At 39.6% G+C, this 18,693-nt stretch overlaps 1 protein-coding gene across 4 annotated transcripts in view; it reads left to right on the top strand.

The window, feature by feature from the left end:
- Positions 1-2,985: 2,985 nt before the first annotated feature.
- The window catches only part of camkk1a (calcium/calmodulin-dependent protein kinase kinase 1, alpha a), a 94,044-nt gene continuing 78,336 nt past the window's right edge, over positions 2,986-18,693 (top strand). For 3 of the 4 annotated variants that reach the window (XM_057821589.1, XM_057821588.1, XM_057821591.1), the window contains exon 1: positions 2,986-3,459. The gene's annotated coding sequence lies outside the window, so the exon portion shown is untranslated. The remainder of the gene's footprint in view (positions 3,460-18,693) is intronic. The other variant, XM_057821590.1, reaches the window with a different exon arrangement.

Below are 18,693 nucleotides of genomic sequence, written 5' to 3' on the forward strand. Positions count from 1 at the left end.
AGGATTTTCATTATTCAAAACATTAGCAAATGAAAAAAAGTATAATGTTAAAATAAATTTACTGAAATATACTAAATAAAATTCAAATAAATGCAGTCCGTTAGGTAAGCCTAAACCCACTGCCACAGCTCAACATTATTACCATTAGAACAAAAATAATGGAATTATTTTCTGTCTTTCTCAGCACAGACAGTTGCCAAAAAGAAAAAAAACGCTGCATGTTTTACCACCGCTAGACACGCTGGATGTAACTCTCATACCTGGTGGGAAACTTTCATGACAGTTTTACTAACCTTTTAATTTTGTATAAATGCGAAATCACATTGGAGGTATTGCCTCTTTGGTAACCACCCTCTGAAAACATGTTTTACATATCTGTTGGCCCTCCTCCTCTAAGCCCCGGCCGTCTTTAACTTTTCTTTAGTCGAAGTATTCCCATACCAGATATTTCATTTTCTTCGATGGGGGAAAAAATTCAGGAGTTTCACCTTCTCCAGCCATCATAAAACACAGCTGACTCACTGACACTGAACAACAACCAATGGGGGAGGGTCGAGCCTTGCAGCTACAGCCAAGGGATCTCTCCATGCATTTTTGGGACATAAAAAAATAGCTAATACCTTAGGGACGATATGACGTAAAATGGTTGCGGTTTTGAAACCTTGACGTTTTCATACCACGGTGTACCTTGAAACCAGTAATCGGCACATGTCTAATGTCAACTTTACTGGTTTGTTGTTTTAGCTTGTTTGGAGGAGAGCAAATGTAAAAAAATGTCTCACATTGCTCCAGTCTCCCTCATCACCAACAGTTGACAATATTAGGAGTGCATGGGAACCTCTTGGTACCTCACGATACGATACAATTTAGGATACAAAGCTCACGATAACGATGATCTGACGAAATGGCGATACGATTATCGATACATTGGTCAGGAACTCATTCTAGGTCATTCTACAAACAACTAATAAACAGTAAAAAAAGCTTTTTCTTTGAATTGGAATGAGTTTATCACTAGTAGACATCCAATCCATTTGAATTGGGAGGGTGGCAGCGAATGAATTCGTTCATTCGCTGCCACCCTCCCAATTCAAATGGATTGAACGTCTATGGCAGATAGTGGAGGTCAATGAGGTAATTTTGGGGCGTTAAAGGTCATTTATCCGTTGATTTTCAGTTGCTTACTTTTGATTTTGGGGTATTTTATGGGTATCTTCCTGTTTATTTTGAGTTGCAGAACAGGAATGACCTGGGAATCGTCCAAATGAATAGCCAGTGACTTAAACTCAACAGAAAGTGACCTGTAAATGCCCAAAAATGAACAGCAAGTGACCTGTAAATGCCCCGAAAATCTGACAGAATGAGTGCGAATGCTCTGGTTTTGAAAGAACGAACGCTCCCACTTCCCAGTCTAAATGGATTGGGCGTCGAGCACCGTCAAGGCAGCCTTAGAGCTAACCAGGGGTGAAAGTGGGCCAGAACAGTCAGGAACACAGTTCCGGTATAAGATTCAAGGCCAGAACCCAGTTCCGTTATGAGATTCAGGGCCGGAATGTAAAAACACTATGTTAATTAAAAAAAAAAAAAAAAAAAAAAAATTAAAAAAAAGATGCTAAGCTGCCACAAATGCATTTCAGCTCCAAGAAGAAAACAATCTACCAACATCAGATTTACATACACAAGCTACAACAAGCATGATAAAGTGCTTGAGTAGCGTAATCTGTTTCCACCAATATTTATTATTGATTTTATTCCACAGACGGCATGGAGGTTTCCCCAGCTGCTGCAGTTATCAGAGTCTGATGATGATGAGTCACGTCAATGTGCGAATGCACGCAGCAAAGCAAAACACCTGGACTCCGCTCAATTGGCTGACATACTGATTCAAATGTGCATGTTTTCTGGAACAGCGAAAAGAAAAAAAAAAAAAGCTTGCTGAATTGATGCGACAAACAAAGGTCAATGCAACATAAAATGGATCAAATCTTTAAGAGCAACGAAAGAGATGAGGAGGCTTATTTATCATATTTAGTTTTATTTACTCTGATGGGGAGGTTCAGAACATCTTAGCTGTCATTGTGCACTTTGGACTTATATTTGTTCATTTATGTTATGCTACTTATCCATTTCCTTATGATTTTTTAAAAAATAGTCAATGTTTGCGCGATCTTCAAAATATATTCCATTTCACTCTGCATAATAGAAGTCATTTGTACTTATTTTTCTGAATGTATGTTACTTATATCTTTATTATTTAAAAAAAAAAGTAAATGTTTACATTAACTTCAATTTTAATATATATCATATGTTCTTAAGTAGTTAAAATTGAGATTTGGCATTTGGTATGTGAGGAAATGAGGGAAAATAAAAATTAAGAGATGGAGGTTGGGGTTAACGCTGTTTTTGTTAACTTTTGTTTTGCAAATAATTGAAAAAATACAATGTTGAATGAAAATCAATAAAAAATAAAATTTCTGGCTCCGTGGCGACCTTCACCTCGGGGAGTTTCGGCAAGAAATTCTAGCCACTTCCACCCCTGGAGTTAACTGACACACTATTATGGTGGAAGATTTTGGTAGCAACGTGTTGGTTCATTATCTTTTTTTTTTTTCTTTTTTAAGACATTGACACCTTTCAAAAAGATATCTCGATTCTTGGCAGGAGCATATCGATAACCTTTTGGGATACAAAGTATAACGATATATCACCATTTCGGTATTTTGTCACACCCCTAGTTGACATATCAGTACGTTAGGCCGGTTGTTATATTTCCTAAAACAAACAAACAAAACGTTTCCTGCAAATTTGATTTTGTATTATTAATAACTCTTTCAGTGTCATGATGATAGGCGTCCAATCAGTTTGAATCGTTCATCCGGTCAAATGGATTGGACGTCTATCGCTGTCAATGGCAGCCAGTGAGTTGAGGGGAGAGTAAGGTACGTTCGAGAAGACATCATAAATCTGTTCCATGTGTTAACAGCAGTAGTGCTGTGGTGTAAATATGAGACAATGGCGCATGCTAGTGACGCAGCAGGGAACAGGGCGGATTATAGGACCCGCGGATGGAAGTAAAAGCGAATAACTAAAGTTGTGGTTTTCCTTGTGCAGCTCAGCGGCGGTGTGAGACAAAACGGGGAGTGAATTCACGCTTGTGGCTTGCCGCCGCCGCAGCGTGCACGAGCAGCCGGCTCGTTTGCTCGATTCTCTCCACCAAACAGAGGATAAAGGAGGAGAGCTGAGGGTTCGCTTTGTGTATGTGTGTGTTACTGTATTTCGGAAGAAACCATGCGACACGACCCAGGTCGGCAGCCGGCGGTTCCGCCTCACGTTTAGCCGGGCGGGCAGGCTGGACGGACGCTTGCTTTGGTTTGTTCGGCTTGTGACGGACGGGCACGTCCGACCGGGACTTCGCCTTGGGTCCGTGGCAGCTCAAGAGGAGGTTCGGTGCTCGTTTGGGTGAGTGAAACTTTACAAATGTCAACTCAAAATATGGGGAAGTGCATTCGAGAGGATGACAGCAATGTTTTACAATCTTTTGAGTCAAGACACACAGTCACCTTGACCTACGAGTTGACCGCCGTGCTCGTATTTCAAAACACTCTCCTCTTTGAAATGCATAGGAATGCTACTAATGCCTTCCAGCCCCCTAAAAAGTCAAACAAGATTAATAACGCTGAAAATAAATTATTGCATTGGTATGCATGGTGCAGTTGTAAGTCATTAAACTTTCCCCATTGCAATTAATTGAAATGCCAATAATACCTGCCAGCACCTCCTAGAAAATAGCCACTTTGTTAAAAAAAAAAATTAATTAAAAAAAATGACTGAAAACACAAATTTTGCAAAGTGTAATCATGTTGAAACAGTAGTGCTTGCGTGTTTGTGGCTTTTTTACCAGTTCCCTGTTAGTAACTTCTCTATTTATTTATTTGTTCGTTTTCCACTTCAATTGATAATCTTACAATTTTGGCTTCTGATACAAAAAAAAAAAAACAAAAACAAAAAAAAAACAAAAACAACAAAAAAACACATTCACACACATTCAGTATAAGAACTGAGTACAGTGGTACCTCTACATAAGAAATTAATTCGTTCCAGAATCTTGTTTGTAAATCAAAATGGTCGTATGTCAAGCAGGATTTTCCCATAAGACTACATTATAATTCCATTAATTCGTTCCACAGCCCAAAAACCTACACTTAATCCCTTCTAAATACTGCTGTTACTATTGCAAATAGCAATTACAAAGAGCAAAGCAAATAAATTATGAATAAAAATCAGAATAACAATAATAATAATAATAATATCAGTAATAATAATAATAATCCCTGTAATAAACTTTTTTTTGCTGTACCTGAACGTACCGCCGGGCTGACGTAATTTTACTATTTTTTACTTTCTGTTGCGATCCTGGCGTCAACAGCAGTGGACACTTGGCGAGTTGATGGAATAAATGATTAGAAACCTGACGAAGCTGGCGATTTCTTTGGCGATAATACCTTGCCTGGTATACCAGACTCACCGCTGTTCCAGCGATTGAGTCTGGCGACCGTCCGGCGGATCAAATTCCGAGGGCGAAGAAAGCCACAGCAAACAGACAGCAGAGTGGACCAATCAGCGACAGGCAGACGTGACGTTGTTAAAGCGAAAAGTAGCGTGAGCGGAGAAAGGAGAAGTTTATTCAACATGGCTAGCGCGAGCCATGTTGACTGTTGTCAATGACTTGTTTCGATGTGTTTTTGGTAATTTATAACTGGTTTTACCGCGGATTGGAACATATTCTCGACTCTCCCGTTCGCCATCTGTGTTGTTGTAGAGACGACTTTGGGCGCGCAAGAGTGACGTTACTCGTTAAGAACACGTCACGCAAATAAACTAATCTGATTGGACGTTTAATTTTGTACCTTGCTCGAGAGGCTGTTAATGGGCTGGGTCCCAGACTATTTGAAAAATACAGGGAGAATAGTCTGGCTGTGCCAGGCAAGATAATACCACAATAAGAATTGTCACCTTAACTTATAAAGGCTGGCGAACGGAGGTGGCCTGCCGGCCGAAATTGACATTCTACGGCCCTATTGTCGACCCAGTTAATGGATGCACACACTATGCTTATATTTTGCTATCATTCACATCTTCATTTCAATGGTAAGCGTCACCTTTTCTTTTTTTTTCTCCACCTGCACTAGGGGTGGGCGATATGGCCTTAAACACGTATCACGATAAATTGAGCAGATTTACCTCGATAACGATAAATGATGATAAAGTCGCCCAAGCGGACTGTTATATAATTTGAAAATCTGAATCAATGCATGAAATACAGATTAACAGTTTCTTGATTTAGTTACCAGCGTTCAATTTGATATATTTAACAATTGTGCATGCAGTCTAAACATTAAGTTTATTAAAATGTATTGTAAACAATAAGAATTCAAGTATGAGCATTTATAACAGCGTGTATGACTTGAACAATGTACATTGTCAAAATCAATATGCCTGTGCAAACATGTCATTGTAACACAAATGACTTACAGCTTGAACAGTACACTTCAAAAAGACAATTTATTGTTAATGGCTGCTGTGACATAATTATTCAATACAAGTGTTTACTTTATGGTTTCAGGTTCCCCCCAGTGCATTTTTTAATATATGCACGCATACATGAACCCCCAAGCAGACAGACAGACATACATTAAAGCTATATTGATCTTCTGCAAATGAAACACTTAAGATTTTATGATAGCAATAATGACACAGAATTAAGCACATACAGAAAAATAGCTGGGGCCATTTCTCGGCCATATTATAAGTTTCACCGTTGGATTGTGCTTTATGCTGAATGCTTTACCATCAAAAAAGCTATCAGAGAAATCACACACAGTCAGATACAAAATAACGCGACATAGTAATTCCTAGATGCAGTCCGTGCCCAATCCACTCATTAAGTTCAGCCATTTCGACAAGGTTAGAGCCGCTATCCGACTCCATCGTTCATTTGTAGCGTTAGCCGCTAGCGGCCGCTAGCGTTAGCCGCTAACGTTAGACTGTGGCCTGGCTACCAGTAGAAAGCACTGAAAGCACCATCTCCGGAAATCATGAGAACAAGAGAGGACAGCGGGTGAAAGCCCGTCTGGATGCCACCAAGAGTCTACTAAATGTCGGGTGAAAGTTTGGCGAACCTCCCTTAAGCCACACTTCATCACATTTTGCTTGTAGCGTTAGCTGCTAGCGTTAGCTTACCGGGCTTCTGTTTGATTGGCTTCCTGATGATCACGTGACACCCTACGTAAGTACATTGACTGGTTTCTTAAAGGGGAATGAACATAGACGAACAACACAGAGTCAAAGCGGGATGAAAAGCCTATTTTCTTGTTTTATTAATTTACTACCGAATTTACCGACATGGTCAAAATTACGTCGGTCATCGTGAAGAATTTCGGTGACGGTAAATTTTCGGTTTACCGCCCAGCTCTAACCTGCACTAACCTTTTTCGATCTAGTGTTGATTTCTCACAAGAAAATCAGCCGTGCGTCCGTCTTCCGGCAAAACAAAGAAACTGCGGAGCTGTCAAAAATCCTCGTATTTTGAGCATGTCATCAGATGTAAAAACAAATGGCGAGTCAAATTTTACGTCGGATGTCGAAAAGATCATGTGTCGAAGCGATCGTATGTCGAGGTACATCTGCTCTTCTTTCTACTGCAAAAAAGAGGCATTAGAATTGTCAAGAATTCTGAACGTAGATTATCTGATATACACAAATCAGCTGTTAATAACGTCTAGAACAGGGATTTTTAAACTATCTCACTAAGGGCTTCATGAAAGTATAATCAAATGATTGCAGTCGAGTGCAGCTTGCTTCAGCAGAAACCTCATTGCTTAGAATGTCTGTGCAGACTGTGCTGGACTGTTTTGAAACAAAAACATGCACAAACAGAAGCCCTTGAGGACCACATTGGACACCCCTGGTCTACAGTAACAAAGCCGAAATATATAGCTCAACTTCAAGCTTCTTTATAAAGCCAGAATGAATTTTTTACCAAGCCATTGGCAGAAACATTTTAAAGAAAAAAGGTTGGTGTAAATTATGAGGTGTTAAATTCGGAATCCAAAAATGCAGAACCACCCCCCAAATAATTTTGGATAACATTTACTGCACTGCAAATGATCTCTGACATGATGTGACACAGTGGTTGTGATTCCCTGCACTACAGGACTTGACTTGCATGCTCATCACTTGTCAGGACAGGCAATCCTCTTGAGCCTCATTTCCAGCCACATTGCGTAGTCTTGGGATATGTGGCACGTGTTCATTATATTTTTGGACAGTATGCGCCATGAAAAACATTATGTAGGCTAGACAAAAGCTAGTACATCGAGAAACACAAAGACTATGACCGGTTTGCCACATTCCATCTGTGTGGCGATCAGCTTTAACTGAAAAATAGCGTTCCTCTGATTGCTTTCTAATGTTGCGGAAAACAAATTAAATTTGTTGCTTTTTTTTTTGTTCGACACTTTCACTTAATTTAAATGACAAATTTAGTCCCACTTCTATTCCACAAGTCACTATGGTGTTTGTCTTTATCCGGTCTGTGCAGCCTATAACCGTGCCTAGCTAGTGAAAAAGAGGACATGTCAAAATTTCATTGCCTCACAGCTCCTCTGGGAAATCACTTGATTAAGGCAAGGGGACAAAAAAATCGCTGCATGTGTGAGGGAGAGAGAATTCACAAAGGTTTGTGTTTTGTGTCTTAAATTCCTTCCAAACAGACTGACACACATTTTCAATCATATACAGTAGTACATTTGGTCTTTCAGTCAGAGAATAGCCAGAACACTTCTCTCCTGGATGCTGAAAATGTTTTTGTACAACTGGTTCTCTTACTGAATGTTTTCTATTTATATATTAGTATTAAAAGAAAAAAGATGTATATTTCCCCCCCAAAACATAGTATCAGCTCAGAATGTTCATTCACTGCCAGCCTCCCGGTTCAACCTGATTGGACGTCTACTACTGATGGATGCCTGTCATCGTCAATGACACTGAAAGACTTTATAGTAATACAATTTGCCGAATAGTCGTTTATTCGCTGCTAGCACTCCCATTGCAGTCAGACTGGATGACATTTGTAAACAGTGATGCACTATTTCTAAATTTGCTGGGACTCGCCACACGTGAATTCAACACACTTCAACACAATTATGTTAGTTGCCGACAATGTTGAAGTTGGTGATTACATGAAGACATTAACAGGCCTCATTAGGTTGCCTCATCTGCATGTTAGCCTTCATTATTCAGAACATGGCCAGCGAGGACTCTAGAGGGGTTCTCAGATCTTTCCCGTTAACCGCATCTAAGTGCTAGCAAGCACTTCACCCCATTTGCACTTCTCTTCCATTTTCATTAGCCGGTATATAAAAGACACGGCCTGGAACATGACACCCCCTGGGAGCTTGCATCGTTTGATATGGTCTCAATATTCGACCACAAAATGCAACTGAATTTCCTTTCAACAGTTGTGGGTAACGATATGTCCTATATAAAAGGAAGCTCCATCATGGTGGCTTATGTTCAAATCAAATCAATTTGTTTGTTTTCTGTTGCTTATCTATTTATTTATTTTAATTATATTTGATTTATTATGATGCACCTAAAAAAAAACAACCTAAGTGCTTTTCATACTCGCATTGAAAAAGAAAGTTTTTTTAAATGAAATTTTAATGTATTTTTTTTATGCAATGGAATCCAATATTTACTAATTTATGTAATTTGCAATGAATAATTGTATATAACATTTTTTTTTTATTCTATACACTTTTACGCTGGGCTACACAGCCTACATGCTTTGATCAAATCACACCGTTCTGACAAAAAATTCATGTGACCCTGGATTTCTTTTGATGCCACCTCGAATTTTCACAATTGTGCCAAAAATACAGGTTTATTGACAAAAAAAACAAACAACCCTATTTCCAAGAGTCAAACAATTTCAAATTTTTAAAATGAGACTTGTTCTACAGTTTTTGTCAAAATCACATATTTCTCACATAAAAACATTCACAAACTTAAAGTGCACAAAAAGTGATCAGCCATTTTTTGGTTAAAACGTACAATTCTGTCACACTTTGACAAAAACTCAACCAAATATTTTCAATCGCCTCACTCATTTACATTGGCACATTCAACTCCCACAAAAACCTGTCCATTAACACCTGTTGATTTTCAACTCAGATATGCAAAGAATTCTCCATTACCACATCTTGAATTGCTCTAAAATTAACAGGAAGTAACCCACAATTAACTCATTGACAACAATAGACATTCCATTCATTTAAACTGGGTAGAATGGCTGTGAATACTCCTCTTTCAGTGCCATTGACGACGCTAGACCTCTGATGCATTTCAACAGGTAGGGGCGAATGAGCATTAATTCATTGGAATTAACAGTCAAAAGGTCTTGGACGTGTAGCTGTCAATGTCAACCAATATTATTAGTGCAACTTTAGCCATGATGTATCATTGATTCCCCCCCCCCCCCCCCCCCCCCCCCCCCCCGATTATCACAGTGTCATTGCAGAGCATTGTCATGCGCACAGTCGAAATTTTCCACATTTTACAGCATGTATACGTATTACGTATATACTAGTATACAGTACTGGCCAAAAGTATTGGCACCCCTGCAATTCTGTCAGATAACGCTCAATTTCTCCCAGAAAATGATTGTATTTACAAATGCTTTGGTAGTCATGTCTTCATTTATTTGCTTGCAGTGAAAAAACACAAAATTGAATGTAAAAAAAAAAAAAAATTAAATCATGATCATTTTACAAAAAAACTCCAAAAATGGTCCGGACAAAAGTATTGGCACCCTCAGCCTAATACTTGGTAGCACAACCTATAGACAAAATAACTGCGAACAACCGCTTCTGGTACCATGAATGAGATTTCTACAATGCTCTGCTGGAATTTTAGATCATTGTTCTTAGGCCAACTGCTCTAGGTCTCTGAGATTTGAAGGGTGCCTTCTCCGAACTGCCAATTTCAGATCTCTCCATAGGTGTTCTATGGGATTCAGGTCTGGACTCATTGCTGGCCACTTTAGAAATCTCCACTGCTTTCTCTCAAACTATTTTCTAGTGCATTTTTAAGTGTATTTTGGGTCATTGTCCTGCTGGAAGACCCATTACCTCTGAGGGAGACTCAGCTTTCTTACACTGGGCCCTACATTATGCTGCAAAATTTGTTGGTAGTCTTCAGACTTCATAAAGCCATGCACATGATCAAGAAGTTTAGTGTGAGAGGTAGCAAAGCAACCCCAAAACATTAGGGAACCCCCCCCCATGGTTGACTGTGAGGACCGTGTTCTTTACTTTGAAGGCCTCATTTTTTTCTCCCTGTAAACTCTATGTTGATTCCTTTTCCCAAAAAGCTCTACCTTTGTCTCATCTGAGCAGAGAACATTCTTCCAAAACGTTTTTGGCTTTCTCAGGTAAGTTTTGGCAAACTCCAGCCTGGCTTTTTTATGTCTCTGGGTCAGAAGTGGGGTCTTCTTGGGTATCCTACCGTAAAGTCCCTTTTCATTAAGACGCTGGCGGATAGTACGAGTTGACACTGTTGTACCCTCGGACTGCAGGACAGCTTGAATTTTTGGGGATTTTAGTCGAATTCTTTATCCACCATCCGCACAATCTTTCGTTGAAATCTCCTATCAATTTTATTTTCCGTCCACATCTAGGGATGCTAGCCACAGTGCCATGGACTTTACACTTGTTGATGACACTGCGCACGGTAGACCCAGAAACTTTCAGTTCTCTGGAGATGGACTTGTAGCCTTGTGATTGCTCATGCTTCGTCGCAATTATGCTTCTCAAGTACTCAGACAGTTCTTTGGTCTTCTTTTCTCCATGCTCATTGTGGTACACACAAGGACAGAGGATGAGTCAACTTTAATCCATTTTAAATGGCTGCAAGTGTGATTTAGTTATTGTCTCCACCTGTTGTGTGCCACAGGTAAGTAACAGGTACTGTTAATTCCACAAATTAGAGAAGCATCACATGATTTTTCAAAGAGTGCCAATAATTTTGTCTGGCCAATTTTTGGAGTTTTGTGTGAAATGATAATGATTAAAATTTTTTTCCATTCTCTTTTGTGCTTTTTCATTTCAAGCAAAATAAATGGAGATATTACTACCAAAGCATTTGTAATTGCAATCAATTTCTGGGAGAAATTTTGGGCCGGTGACTTTTAAGAGCTTATCAAAATAAATGATGCCAAGTCGCGTTTTTGTCTGACTTGCCACGTTTTTCTAGACTTATATATTTCAAACTCCAGTTTGAGGCACAGTGGCTTCTGTCTCTGCAACACTGCGATAAGTGCAACAATCGTGAGATATGGAATAACAGATGGCATTTTCTTTCTGTACGTCTGTTTCTTCTTGTTTGTGGGATTTGTTTGGACTATTTTAACACCCCAACAAATTTTACTTTGCATAGAAATGATTGTCACATATTCTTTTGTCGATTGTGTTTTTGATGATTTCATAATTCTCATGAGCTAATATTTTAAGCTTTTGAAACTAGAGCTGCTCTGATTAATGAAGTAATCGACAATTAATTAATTATTAAAACGGTAGACCAGTGGTCCCAAAAGTAGAGGTCAACAGATATGGGATTTTCAAATGCAGATGCGATACCGATATCTAAAAATTTTTTTTATCTAATTGCCGATATCCAAAGCCAATTTTGTAAGCCAATATTTCAGGCCAATATACGTTTTTTAAAAGCACATAGATTAAGAAAGGCAATTAAAAAAAAAATGCTTCAACAGCTTCAAATTTACAATGATGACCTGAGATTTAAAGGATTAATTCGGTGTAGTGCCACCCTACCAACAAACGCAGCACTTTTTTTATGATTATACACACCCAACAAGAACAGTACATTATTTTCAAATATTTAAGCCCACCAGGATGTCATGACGAGATGGAAACAAGTGAGAGTTTTAGAGGGTACTCGCCATGCTAAAGCAAATGCTAACTCTAATGCCAAGAGTTGCATTTAGAGTGTAAGGATCACTCAGTAAAAAACTTAAAAAGCGATAGCAACATTGCATATTCTCTCATGCAAGATTAGAAAAAAAAATCTTAGAATATTTACAAAACAGGCAAGCCTGAAGCTTCCGGTTGCAGCCTGTCTTCACGCTGCTCCAGGGTAATTCTGGGGTTCTACCATCAGTCAGTGACGGCCACGGTTGCCCACACAAGTGCCTAATCAACATCCTTTTTTACCAGCATTTTTTTTTTTTTTTTTTTTGTTAATTGGACGATAGCCAATGTTAGAAAAATAGTCCATATATCGGCCGGCTGATATATCGGTTGAAGGCTATCCCAAACTATTCCACATCGGGCCGCAGTGGGGGCTGGATATCTTACCAACAAAACAGGACGACACCTTTACAACAATCTGGTGTCTTACAAGTGTAATCAATTGATTGTAGTCAGGTGCTGTTTTTTTTTCGCAGAAACCGAATTGGTTAAACCGGGGGTCAGCGACCCGCGGCTCTAGAGCCGCATGCGGCTCTTTAGTCCTGCCCTAGTGGCCCCCTGGAGCGTTTTCAAAAATGTTTGAAAATGGAAAAAGATGGGAGCGAGAAATAATTTTTTTAGTTGTAATATGGTTTCTGGAGGTGGGCAAACATGACTCTAACATTCTTATAATTCATTAATATTGTAATTATGTTAAACTTGAGGCAGCGTCATACAACAGAGTAGTCACGTGTTGCTTAATTCTCTATAGCAGGGGTCGGCAACCTATGACACGCGTGTCAGCACTGGCACACGAAGGGTTAACCAGTGACACGTGAGCGCAAAAAAAAAAGTGTGCCTTTTAACCTGAAATTAAGATCTTTTCAGTTGCCCGCCCTGTTATTTAAGGGCTTTACGGGAGCGCCCCTCCCACCCCCTCTGCCAACAGCGTTATATGCGAGCAATAATGGATTTTGAGCACACCCCCAGCTCTTCCTCAATTTCTCATTCCTGCGCTCGTTTTTTTTTTTTCTGTGCGCGCTCAATTCAGCACATGCTACTAACGTGTCACGAAGCCAACCAATTGGAGAGCTGGCGGAAGTACACTGTGTACCAACATACCTGTCAAGTTGTACGGTTTCGGCGTAAATTGTACACGTGAACACTGATTTTTAAATGTATACGCCGTACGTTCAAAATCTGTACGTTTTTCATGCATTAGGTTTTTTTTTTTTTCTCCGTTCGGATTTTGTCACCGTTTCGGCAACAAGACAATGTGCGTTGCTACGTTGGTTGAATGACGCGAGAAAAGTCAGACACGGAGAAAGAAGAGTGGGAGTGTGAAGGACGGAAGAGTGTTCTGACGCTGTTTCAAACGGGATGCTAGGCTAGGTGGCTGCAATATTTCCTGACTGTAGTCGACAGCCTACAATCTACGCTCACTTGATGCTACACTAGATATCATATGCATATAGATCTAGATGAGAAATGACAGACTCGGCGGCATTAGTAAACAACCACCATCTTAAAGCAGTAGACTTCTCAGAAAGGCTCTGTTGTAGTGAACCTTATTAGCGAACCTAAGTAACTTTTTATCTAAAATACTAAATCGGCAAAATCATGACTTGAATCTATCTTTAAATGATGAAACAGTTTTAAAACTTTCACATTTCGAAAGTAGACAGAACGGAACTAATACAAAAACAGCATTAACAACCTGAACGGTTGATTCACAACATTAAATGACTTCCAAACATAGCAAAGGTTACTATGATTTTTTTCCTTTTTTTTTTTTTTTTTTTTAAATGAAAAAATGAAAAAAAAAATACATGAAACGTAACACCACTTACTTTGCCAAGTAACTAATTAGTCTTACATTCAGTAATTCGGTATTACATTCATTTACTAACTCAATTACTTATTGCGAGAAGTAATTTGTAACTGTAATTACTTCTTTAGAGTAAGATTAACAACACTGGTCATAAAGATGCAGTCTACAGAATGAAAAGTGACGAAAGCGGAGATTTTATTCTGCCAATTTGTTGCCGTACACAATTTGCCTGCAACTATTGCTGCTCACTTCTCAGAATTAGCAAAAGAAATGTTCCCTGACTCAAAGATTGCATCGGTAAGATAATTTTATGAATTGACCTTTTTAATTTATAACTGGACACACTAACGAACTACCTTCAAGTCAAATTGAATTGCGAGCTGAAGTGCCATGAAGTGCAGCAATCAAAAGATATGATAGAAATAGCCAAAAGTGCTACATAAAATTATAACAAAAGTCACAGTTAAATTTTAGTAATCATGGTGTGGCTGAAGATATTGATTGTTCTTTGAGTGCACCAGGTTATATGTGACAATATTACCAATAAATTCATATTATTTTAGAAACTGAGTTTTATTTTTGTTTCATATTGTACGCGATGTAAAACGTTGTAAGATTAGTCATCAATTTGTAAGGGCATACGTCACTATTTGTAGGATTACCAACGACCTCGGGTTGACATGTACAGTGGGGCAAATAAGTAATTTGCACCAATTGTGCAAGTTCTCCTACTTGAAAAGATTAGAGAGGCCTGTAATCGCCAACATGGGTAAACCTCAACCATGAGAGACAGAATGTTGAAAAAAAAAAAAACACAAAATCATATTGTTGGATTTTTTATAAAAAATAATTTATTTCCAAATTAGAGTGGAAAATAAGTATTTGGTCACCTACAAACAAACAAGATTTCTGGCTGTCAAAGAGGTCTAACTTCTTCTAACGAGGTTAACGAGGCTCTACTCGTTACTTATATTAATGGCACCTGTTTTAACTCATTATCGGTATAAAAGACACCTGTCCACAATCTCAGTCAGTCACACTCCTAACTCCACTATGGCCAAGACCAAAGAGCTGTCGAAGGACACCAGAGACAAAATTGTAGACCTGCACCAGGCTGGGAAGACTGAATCTGCAATAGGTAAAACGCTTGGTGTAAAGAAATCAACTGTGGGAGCAATTATTAGTAAATGGAAGACCTACAAGACCACTGATAATCTCCCTCGAACTGGGGCTCCATGCAAGATCTCACCCTGTGGCGTCAAAATGATATGAGCAAAAATCCCAGAAACACACGGGGGGACCTAGTGAATGACCTACAGAGAGCTGGGACCACAGTAACAAAGGCTCCTATCAGTAACATAATGCGCCACCAGGGACTCAAATCCTGCACTGCCAGACGTGTCCCCCTGCTGAAGCCAGTACACGTCCAGGCCCGTCTGCGGTTCGCTAGAGAGCATTTGGATGATCCAGAAGAGGACTGGGAGAATCTGTTATGGTCAGATGAAACCAAAATAGAACTTTTTGGTAGAAACACAGGTTCTCGTGTTTGGAGGAGAAAGAATACTGAATTGCATCCGAAGAACACCATACACACTGTGAAGCATGGGGGTGGAAACATCATGCTTTGGGGCGGTTTTTCTGCAAAGGGACCAGGACGACTGATCTGTGTAAAGGAAAGAATGAATGGGGCCATGTACAGTGCCTTGCAAAAGTATTCGGCCCCCTTGAACCTTGCAACCTTTCGCCACATTTCAGGCTTCAAACATAAAGATATAAAATTTGAATTTTTTGTCAAGAATCAACAACAAGTGGGACACAATCGTGAAGTGGAACAAAATTTATTGGATAATTTAAACTTTTTTAACAAATAAAAAACGGAAAAGTGGGGCGTGCAATATTATTCGGCCCCCTTGCGTTCATACTTTGTAGCGCCACCTTTTGCTCCAATTACAGCTGCAAGTCTCTTGGGGTATGTTTCTATCAGTTTTGCACATCGAGAGACTGACATTCTTGCCCATTCTTCCTTGCAAAACAGCTCGAGCTCAGTGAGGTTGGATGGAGAGTGTTTGTGAACAGCAGTCTTCAGCTCTTTCCACAGATTCTCGAATGGATTCAGGTCTGGACTTTGACTTGGCCATTCTAACACCTGGATTCGTTTATTTTTGAACCATTCCATTGTAGATTTGGCTTTATGTTTTGGATCATTGTCCTGTTGGAAGATAAATCTCTGTCCCAGTCTCAGGTCTTGTGCAGATACCAACAGGTTTTCTTCCAGAATGTTCCTGTATTTGGCTGCATCCATCTTCCCGTCAATTTTAACCATCTTCCCTGTCCCTGCTGAAGAAAAGCAGGCCCAAACCATGATGCTGCCACCACCATGTTTGACAGTGGGGATGGTGTGTTCAGGGTGATGAGCTGTGTTGCTTTTACGCCAAACATATCGTTTTGCATTGTGGCCAAAAAGTTCCATTTTGGTTTCATCTGACCAGAGCACCTTCTTCCACATGTTTGGTGTGTCTCCCAGGTGGCTTGTGGCAAACTTTAAACGAGACTTTTTTATGGATATCGTTGAGAAATGGCTTTCTTCTTGCCACTCTTCCATAAAGGCCAGATTTGTGCAGTGTACGACTGATTGTTGTCCTATGGACAGACTCTCCCACCTCAGCTGTAGATCTCTGCAGTTCATCCAGAGTGATCATGGGCCTCTTGGCTGCATCTCTGATCAGTTTTCTCCTTGTTTGAGAAGAAAGTTTGGAAGGACGGCCGGGTCTTGGTAGATTTGCAGTGGTCTGATGCTCCTTCCATTTCAATATGATGGCTTGCACAGTGCTCCTTGAGATGTTTAAAGCTTGGGAAATCTTTTTGTATCCAAATCCGGCTTTAAACTTCTCCACAACAGTATCTCGGACTTGCCTGGTGTGTTCCTTGGTTTTCATAATGCTCTCTGCACTTTAAACAGAACCCTGAGACTATCACAGAGCAGGTGCATTTATACGGAGACTTGTTTACACACAGGTGGATTCTATTTATCATCATCGGTCATTTAGGACAACATTGGATCATTCAGTGATCCTCACTGAACTTCTGGAGTGAGTTTGCTGCACTGAAAGTAAAGGGGCCGAATAATATTGCACGCCCCACTTTTCAGTTTTTTATTTTTTAAAAAAGTTTAAATTATCCAATAAATGTTGTTCCACTTCACGATTGTGTCCCACTTGTTGTTGATTCTTGACAAAAAAATTAAATTTCATATCTTTATGTTTGAAGCCTGAAATGTGGCGAAAGGTTGCAAGATTCAAGGGGGCCGAATACTTTTGCAAGGCACTGTATCGAGAGATTTTGAGTGAAAATCTCCTTCCATCAGCAAGGGCATTGAAGATGAGACGTGGCTGGGTCTTTCAGCATAACAGTGATCCCAAACACACTGCCAGGGCAAAAAAGGAGTGGCTTCGTAAGAAGCATTTCAAGGTCCTGGAGTGGCCTAGCCATTCATAGAAAATCTGTGGAGGGAGTTGAAAGTCCGTGTTGCCCAACAACAGCCCCAAAACATCACTGCTCTAGAGGAGATCTGCATGGAGAAATGGGCCAAAATACCAGCAACAGTGTATGAAAAGCTTGTGGAGTTACAAAAAACGTTTGGCGTCCGTTATTGCCAACAAAGGGCACATAGCAAAGTATTGAGATAAACTTTTGGTATTGACCAAATACTTATTTTCCACCATGATTTGCAAATAAATTCTTTAAAAATCAAACAATGACACTTTCTGTTTTTTTTTCCACATGCTTTCTCTCATGGTTGAGGTTTACCCATGTTGACAATTGCAGACCTCTCTAATATTTTCAAGTGGGAGAACTTGCACAATTAGTGGTTGACTAAATACTTATTTGCCCAACTGTATGTACCAATCTGCACTTTTTAGTAATTGCGGTGCTTTCAACTCCGCACTGTAGTATGGAGTGGACCGGCGATTAACGTGGCTCGTTGTCGTCGATTCGTCCGGTGATTACTTCGGAGAGTTGGCGATGTTTATAAAACCACAGTGATGTGTTGGATGGCGTTTTGATGGAGACTTTTATTAACAAAACCAAAACCAGCAGGGGACACTGCCTTTTTTCACTGCTCTCTCCGCGCAACTCTCTCTCAACACCTTGCTTCGCTCTCGTTTTCTCGCCCAGACGCCCACTTCTTCTTCTACGCTTAACTAGTAAGCCGGTTGTAGGGGACAGCGGCCCCTTGGGGATGCCGGTAACAACTGGTTGGCTGGTTACTTCTGCTAGCTATGTTTGTGCATTATGCCTCGAGAACGTTGTGTGTCGCACAACAAGTGTCAAACGCCACTACGAGACAAAACATGAAAATTCATGGAAACCCATGGCCAGGGATCACATTAAGGCAGTGCTTCTCAATTATTTTCTGTTGCGCCCCCCCAAGGAAGACGTAAATGTTTCGCGCCCCCCCAAAACTCTCTGCCGCCACTGTAAATAGTATCATTTGTCTATAAAATTACTAATATAAATATGCATCTGCCTAACATTGTGTCCTTTTTTTCTAATATAGAAAAAAAGTAACATAGATCAACTTTTAATAAAGTATAACTTTATTAAAATTGTTTTGTTTGTAACAGAGAAGACTTGACGCGCATCAATTTGCCTGAATTAAAATTAAAAAAAAAAAAAAAGTCACATCCAAACTATAAAAATACACTCAAGGTACATTTTTGACCATTTGATACAGAAAAATAAAATGTAATAAAATCAGTCAATAATAACAAATTCAAATTGATTAGAAACATTCACTCATGAGGACAATATGCCAAAAATTTTGACCAAAAAAAC

This window comes from Corythoichthys intestinalis, chromosome 18 (genome assembly GCF_030265065.1).
Source record: "Corythoichthys intestinalis isolate RoL2023-P3 chromosome 18, ASM3026506v1, whole genome shotgun sequence".
Lineage (NCBI taxonomy): Eukaryota > Metazoa > Chordata > Actinopteri > Syngnathiformes > Syngnathidae > Corythoichthys > Corythoichthys intestinalis.